This window comes from Bombus impatiens, unplaced genomic scaffold (assembly GCF_000188095.3).
Source record: "Bombus impatiens unplaced genomic scaffold, BIMP_2.2 scf_0647, whole genome shotgun sequence".
Lineage (NCBI taxonomy): Eukaryota > Metazoa > Arthropoda > Insecta > Hymenoptera > Apidae > Bombus > Bombus impatiens.
The window spans coordinates 1,217,713-1,225,946 of NT_177066.1; the positions used below are offsets into that span (position 1 = coordinate 1,217,713).

Sequence of the window (8,234 nt, forward strand, 5' to 3'; positions counted from 1 at the left end):
CGGCGTCGTCGTCGTCGTCGTCGTCGTCATCGTCGTCGTCGCCGATGGCAGAGTCGGACGCGACACTCGTTCGTTCGTTACCGAGGGCCGACCGAAACGCGAAAATCACGTCGTTTTTAATGCCGTTATCGCGTGCCGTTCTATCGTCTCGTATATATCGTTCCGTCTACGAGTAAATGTTGCGGGAAGGAAGAGAGACAGCGCTTTATGAAAAGTATATGGCACAAGTTGTCCGATCGTAGGTGAATCGCGATCTCTCGAACCGTATTTCAAGCGTACGCGAATGAAAGAGCGGCGGAGAAGAAGCAGAGGACGGCGGAGGTGGCCTGGCGTGCACAGACTCGGTCGAGTCGGAGCGCTGGTTTTATTGCCAACAGTCGCGCAAGATAAAAGACCCGAGAAGAAAATGCGAAAAGTTTCGCGATGTCGGATACGCTGATGCTTCTTCGGAAAGACCAGCCGCCGTTATAACTGCGGCGAAGAGCTTGCGCGTGTATCTACGCGAAACGGCGATACTTTGGGAAGCGGCAGCCAGTTTCGCGATTTATAGTGTCAGCCTTTTAAATAACTCGCGATAGAGCGGGCGATATAAATCACGGCCGGTACGCTCGGTTCTTCTTAATTTTCCAGCAAACTGTTTAACCCGGTTTGCGGAAACGCGGCCAGGCAACGTCGGTCGCCGACGCGCCACGAGGATCCGCAGATTCGAATCGGCATCGTTTTATTTCTCGAAAACGCGTAGACGGAACGCGTTCGATATCTCTGCGTATCGACTGGCTGTCCATTCTCGAGAATCGCGGGAGCGTCGGACGCGACGGTTCGAGACCTCGACGGAGTGTAACGTCCGTTTAAAACGCATCGAAGGAGATTCGGCGATGGCGGCGCCGGTCACTGGGTCGAACGAAATTTTCCATCGGCGAGTTCGCCGATCGAAACGAAAACGAAACAGCCTGCGACTGGTCGGACACGGTCGACGCGTTCGTCGTGATACGTCGTCTCGTAAAACGCTCGTTGCAGCGATGCGCCACACCAGTGCGGTCGTGGAATGCGAACGTTTCTCGACCGCGCGAATGGCGTCCTCGTAATCGATCGCGTCCGTTTTCTCTCGTTCCTTCGCTCCTTTGCCCCGCGATCGTTTTCCACGAAACCGACTCGTTTATTTTTCGTCGTTTTAATCGATGTTTATTCGGCCGGCCAGATAGGATCACGTATCGAGGACACGACGCGGGTTATCGATGTAAACTCGTTCTTGTATTTCGTTTATTAATTACGTCATGTTTGAACGACGGCGTCCGGTCTCTCATCGAGGGACTCGACGAGAGAAAAACCCATGGGTAACACGTTCTTGCTATGGTTAAATAGCGTTTAATCGCACCGGGACCTCCGGTCGTTTATTAAATTTTTTAATCGATGCGGGAGAATAGCGGCCAACGGACTTATGCAATAGCTTGACTACTTTGCATAGAAAGAAGGTTTAACCCGAATTATTTCTTCTCTTCACCTTTGTCCTTACGCTCTAGTTGGATATTTTTGAAACGAAGCCGTGCGTCCGATAGTCGTTTATTTGTTTATTTATTTATTTATCTAATCGGCTTTTCCGGTATCGGATACACGAGCTGATATAAAAAAGATCCAGCGCTAAATATAACGACGAGTTTTACAATCACGTTCGAGATATTAACGGACGCTTCGAAGGAGGTTACGGGTCCGTGAGAAACGATTTCGCTAGCGTAGTTCGCAGTCGAGCAAAGTCTATCGATACGATCGAAGTGAGCCAAGTGAATGCGGTTCCTGTGTCGTACGAAAAACTCGCTGCCTCCTTTTTCGATGGAACGATGGTAGGAGGATGTAATTCGAAAAGTAATCGTTGGCTGTTAGCGGTTTGTCCGGCGTTACTCGCGGAATCAGCGAAATCGAGTACCGTTCGCAACGCGATATTTGTCTTTTCCGCCACGAACACGCGTTATTCGCTAATGAGACACCGATGCGACGATAGCCGTGTTCTGGCCTACGTTCGCCCCGTCAATTAGGGTAACACGCGGCCTACACGCTTGATTTATAGCGGATAATGGACGAAAAGAGCGTGGAACGCGGATCGTCGAGGGCAAATAAACCACAACCTCGACACCTGATTCTCCTATAGACATGGTTCTGTCAGCCGCCAGCCGACTATTCATCATCCTTAACATAACCGGCCGCTCGCAAATCGATCACGTTTACTTGAAACGACGCGACGTCTCGAGCGACGTACCCAAGTATGCACTTACTTGGCTATTGGAAATCGAACGTCGAATACGATCAAAGATGTTACCGAAACGGAATTCGGTCGAGAAGTTGCGAATCGGTTGTTGGAAACTTTTGCATCGATCGACCGGCGCGAAGCAAACACGAGCAAACTGGCGTCGGTTCGCGATTCCACGAAGGCACGTTTTTAGTCGCGGTCAATTTCAATTTCTCCGTCGCCGCGTCTTTTTCTCTCTTTCTCGTTTTTCGTGGAAACAGTCGGCTTCGAAAGGTTCGACGAGGAGAAAAGTTTTGCCCCGCGCGCCGATAGATCGCAACGTAAAAAGAGGACGACAACTGTAGGCTACAAGTAGGAAGAAAGTTAACGATCGAACAGGCAACGAGCGTCGATGGGGCATCCAGTTTTCCTTAGTTTCTCATCTGCTCCAACTCGATCCTCTTCCACGATAGCCGGACTATCGTTTTCCTTCGGTTCTCGAACGTCCGGCAACGGTGGTCGAACCGATGGTCGTCGTTCGATAAGTAGGCTAATTTGCTGCGAATTTGTAGCCACGCGACGAAGAAGAAAGCAGCGATCCGAAGCACTCGGTCGATCGGATCGGTACACGAGGGTCGAACCTTGAGATAGAAGAGGGACAACGGCTAAAAAATATTCCGGAAAAGCGGCAGCTAATCGCGAAGCTATCGGCACGATTCATCGCGGTCACGAGTTCCGGGTGTAGGAGAGGATAGAAGGGAGAAGAAATAAAAGCTGGATCGCGAGTTGGCTTAACGAGGTAGAAGAACGATAGGCGGGGTCTGGTTGGCATCCTTCTTGTCACACCAAGTGCTTTACCGTCTCCTTTTCGTTCGAGAGGATACGCTTGGGAATGGAGATATCATCTCTCGACGAACGATAGTCAACGGAACCCAACCGGTAAATTCAAGTGCAACGAACTGCCTTGTTTGATTCGAAAGTCGCGATAAAACGGTTCTCTCTCTCTCTCTCTCTCTCTCTCTCTCCCCTTATCCTAGTCGTTGTGTTTTTCGTTCCTCGCGTTTCGCATTTCGCTGTAGAAATATCGCGACAATTACGTGTACGAAGACAGAGTTAACCTGCTCGGTGATTCGTACGCGAGAATCGATCGCTTTTGCAAGCTCATAACGCGTGAATCGCGTCGATTCGACAGCATTGTAAATACTCGATGAAAGACTACTTGGTCGAGCATCGAGAGCAATACCGCGACTAAATAACGTCGGTGTAGAGGGGACGAGTTTTTCGACAGCACGCGTTCCTCCGCTTATCGTTGCGTCGGTTTTCGAACGTTTGCAGTTTGGTCGAGTTCTCGTCGACGTAGAACGGCGAACGTTCGAAAAAAGAAGAGAAAAAAGCGCTGTAAATAAAGAACGCGTCTCGGCGTTCTTTCGAGTCGCGCTGATAGCGACACGCGCGAGTCGTAGCAGTTTTATTTTCGAGTGGCGGGAAATTCGGAAAATACGCCGCAACGGAAAAGAAGAAAATATCAGAGTTGCCAGCCAGGAGCGATACGCTGGATTTTTCTCCACGTGTTCGAACAAATGAAACGTGGCCGGATCGTTGGTCGTTTTTCATCTTGTTTTTTTCGGTCGCGTCAGGAATTTATTCGATCGCGCTTTTTCATCCAGTTTCGCGACGCATCGCGCGCCCAAACGACGTTACACTGTAGCCTAGAAACGTCCGATCGACGGCGTCCGATCGTGCGACATAAATTTGAAAGTTGGTGGGGTAGAGTGACGCGTAACCGTATTAATAACGGGTGAAAATGTAGTTTTCGTCCGGCTGCGCGTGGGGTGACGGGGCAGAGAGGTGACACGACTCGCGCATACATTAATTCGATAAAGCGCGATGTAACGCAATCGTTGCTCGGTAATTGCGGTCAAATCGGACAAAACGTTCGTCGCGCTTCACCGAGGGTCGCGTTTTCGCGCCGCGATCTACAGAATACGTCGTTCGACGATTTCGCATCGATCGTTGGACACGCGAATCGAATCGGATTAATCGGTGACGATTTACAAATGCGACGTATCGCGCGCCGTTCGACTTTCCTGCCGCCAACGAAACTGGATTTCGTCGATAAGAGCGGTTTTTCCTGTCGACGCTTTCGCGCTAGTCGCACCGTAGAAACTACAGAGTGGCAGATACGCGATACCGATACCTTCGGACAGCAGTGGTTGGAATGCGTTGCACCAGCAACTCGGATCCGTCTCCGATAACTTGGATTCTCGCGTTACTGCTTCGTAGAGAAGCCGCTCGCGAATCGTTGCTTCGCTTATCGAGTAGCTTCGGATTAAACGACCGACCGAACGAAAATATTTTCGCGGTGACGCGCAGTCGGAAGTTGGCGTATTAAAACGAACGTTGTATTACTCGCTGGTTACTCGACTGTTTCTCGCGCGACGATTCTTCCGACAGCGAAACTCTCGAACGTTTAGAAAGCTCCGGTCGAGAGCTAAAGGACGAGGGAAATTGGTTCTTTCCCCTGGAAGAATCCTCATCGCGTTGCGCTTCCTGGTAATCGATTTAACCTTTGCGCTCGAGGCCTTTTCGCTGGGCCCTGCCTCCCAACTCGAGACGATTTGCCGCTTGTTCGATGTACTCCTTGCAAGCTTAAAATGATTTCATATGCAAATTAACGTAAGAAACTATCGTATTTTAATACTTTTAGCACGTTTGTATCTCGAATCTCTGTACCGTCGAGTGCCATGCGTACAAATGGAACTTGGTCGTTTAACGATGAAAGATCAAACCTATCTCCGCTTGAGCCGATTTCGCTACCACAATCCATGCTCATAGGGTTCATAAAATTTGAAGATATCGCTATCGCCGCGACTGCCAAGCTTGGACCGACGCTGATGACGCAGCTCGATCCGTGATCACGGACCGACTTGAAATAAGAAAATCTTATGGCCACACTAAGCGTATCGTTCTACGCTTCGAACGATTGCACGTAGAAAGCTTAGGAAGCCATTCGCGAGGAAGTTGTATCGGCGTGGAAGCTTCGAGTTCCACAGAAATCAAACCTAAATAGACGTCGTCACCGCGTCGAAGCAAACGCGACGACCGAGAGAGTCACCTCTCCGCTGCAAATCGTTAAATACGTATATTTCTTTTTATTATTATTTAATTTGCACTTTACATTTTATCCACATGGGCATTCGGTAAATGGGTAAATGCATATATGCATTAAAAAAAAAAAGAACAAGTTTGGACGTACAGAGGCGGAGATATTTAGCTCGCGGCTTTTGATAGTTGGGTCGCCTTTGCGGTGACCAACGCGGCGACCGGTGCTCGCCCGTTCTCGTCGTTATCGAGATCAATTACGAAGTTGGCCGTAACGCGCACACGGAACGTTAACGGTGCAATCGTTGGTCGATGGCCCGTTCACAGTGGCGGGCGTGCTCGCGGCCCGAGAAATAATCGCGTCGTAACGGCACCGGTTTGCCTGTCAGCGCACACCGACAAAAGTATATCGCGAATACGATTTATCGGACGTGAACGAGATAAGGCTCGAGAGAAGTCTGCATTGTCCGTGGCGAGGCGTCACGAGGCTATTGATTTTCGGTCGATTCAACGGGACGGATTATCGCCTGGCCTGGATAGCACGCCAGAGTATCGCGATACCAGCAACTCGCGCTCGATTTTTTCACCTCACCCTCTGCTTCTTCGGCGCCCGTGCGCGTGTTCCTTTCGTTCGATTTGAAAATTATATTCCTTTTTCCTTTACGATCGATCCACGACGAACGCGGTTGGGTACATCTCGATGTATCGAGTCGTTCGCAAGAAAATAGAAGTTGGAACACCCGCGGCGGCCACCTGGCCTTGCTCACTCTCGACTAGCGAACAGAGGAAGCTTCGAGAGACCGAAAGGTGCCATAACGCGAGTCTTCGTCCACGCGGTGTGTGGGCCAGTCGGCCCCGACGTCCAGCGACCGCGAACGTGCTCCGTTGTTTTTCGCGCTATCGTCAACGTGGACGTCAAAGCACGCGAGTTTGGCAGGTCAAAGTATACGGAATATACCGCGAACGCGACTGCCTCGAACTCGTTCGATCAGTTTTTTACACGTTTTTCTTCCAAACGAGGGAATTTCAAAGAGATTTCCCTCGAATATTCGCAGTATCTTGTCGTGCTTTTACGCGCACGAAAGTCGATCAAAAATTTGGGGGACCATCCACTTTGGTATTTGGAAATTTTGGATCGAACGTTCTATACGTTGCACGACTAACCTTACCTGGCCCGCCAGAATGTCCGGTCTGAAAGTCTAATTTGAAATTGTTTTTTCGTTCGTCTAACTTAATGTAAATTCTTAGACAAAAAGAAAAAAAATGGAGAAATTGATTAATCGGGCGATTACATAAAGTTAGACGCAAGATTAGTGTCGGGACTTAAGACTTTCTGCCACCAGAGACCACCAAGCGAATCTCCGATCGCTTTTCCAATATCACCGCGTGCAAGAAGAAGCGTTTCCACGCGTTCGTCTCTAATTACACCTGCTTTACGAGCTATACGGACGTCTAATTAGCCGCGCGTCTCGATACATCGATATTTCAAATAAATTTCGATAAAATTATATCAACCGTAAAATGTCTCTGATTATCCTGCTACTCGTATCGGCCGGTTCTACTGGGTAGGCAACTAAGTGATCGCGGATTTTGTCGATACCACTTAATGACAAAATCCGCAATCACTTAGTTGCCAAGCCAATGCTTCAAAGCATCGAACGAACCGTAGAGATTGAATTTTGTTGGAAAATTTGGAACATTCGCATAGGCAATCGTCACGATGGAGTTGATGGGTGTGAACGTGGCGACGAAACGCGAACGAATCGGACTCGTGGAGATCGACGATGACAGGTCACGCGCGCGCGTTTCGAATCGAAATGAACGCTCGGTCGTCGTCGGTCGTTGCTCGTCGACCGTCGACCAGCGACCACGCGCTGGGATGGCTCGCGTTCCCATTTTATCTCGTCGAGCAGATTCGTGGTCGGTTCGGCGATCCGTCTTCTCGCGATCGCACGAAGAGAAAGTTTCGAAAGAAGAGAAAGATCGGAGCACGTGGCACTTAGGTGTTTCAGTGGGAGCAGCAGCGAGTCCTCTGTTGCCGCAGCGCATACGTTTCCGCTATCGCTCTTACGTACGACCATCAACTTGACTTTCATGAGTCGCAAGTAGTCTCTCGAGCGTTAACTTTTTCGTCTAAACTTTTCGCGCGAGTTTCCTCGCTCGCTGCCTCTCGCCTTACACCTTTCCACTTTCTTCAGCGGGTCGCACGTCGCGCTCGCCTTTGCGCGCGTCCGTCGTCGCACGAGTCTTTCGTCGAATTGCACGCAGCCGGAACTTGGACGGACGACGACGCGCTGGCCAACTTTCGAGCCGCGATCGCCATTTCCCTACGTTCTCCGTCGTCTGTGTAGGCGCGCGATTTATCGTCCAAGGTTTCCGGAGTAGAGAAACAACCGTCTGTGGTCGTAAACGCGCGCAAGTAAATACGTATCCCGGTGCGCGTTATGCATCGCGCTCGAATTCCTCTTCTCCGGTTCGGTTGGCAGCGTTGAAATTCACAGGTTTCGAACGGTAGCTAGTCTGGGAAATAATTGGAGCTCGGTGCACAGCCGGTTCGGTATTTTCCGAAATGGCTGCTCGTAATTCCATCGTGGGCGGTTCTCCGCCACGGTACAGGGGAAACGATCGTTTTCGTTCGTATTCGGAGCGCGTTTCGCGGCCGCATTAATCTCCACGTTTATCGGCAAGCTTTAAATTCGATTTCGATTTCTCGGCGCCAACGATTCGTCGCGGCAAAAGGGGAAAAACTTTCGCTTTTCGTCGACGAGTTAAGGGCTTCTCCGCGTGGTCGAGTGCGGAAATGGGACGGCCGATCGTTTTCGCGTAAATCCTCGGGGACGAGAACGGGCAGAAACTTTTGCTAAAATTTCGATCGGCGTCTCGTAACCGAACTGTTTTGCGGCTTGTTAGC

The 8,234-nt window shown here is 50.2% G+C and overlaps 1 protein-coding gene and 1 long non-coding RNA gene across 2 annotated transcripts in view; one reads left to right on the forward strand and one right to left on the reverse strand.

Annotated features, from left to right (window-relative positions):
• LOC100742105 (cysteine-rich motor neuron 1 protein-like) overlaps window positions 1-8,234 on the forward strand; it is a 159,018-nt gene that overhangs the window by 72,733 nt on the left and 78,051 nt on the right. The window lies entirely within an intron of this gene.
• LOC117152098 overlaps window positions 1-8,234 on the reverse strand; it is a 28,728-nt gene that overhangs the window by 4,363 nt on the left and 16,131 nt on the right. Inside the window, exon 4 of the long non-coding RNA XR_004462345.1 lies at window positions 4,631-4,645. This is a non-coding gene — a long non-coding RNA (uncharacterized LOC117152098). The remainder of the gene's footprint in view (window positions 1-4,630; window positions 4,646-8,234) is intronic.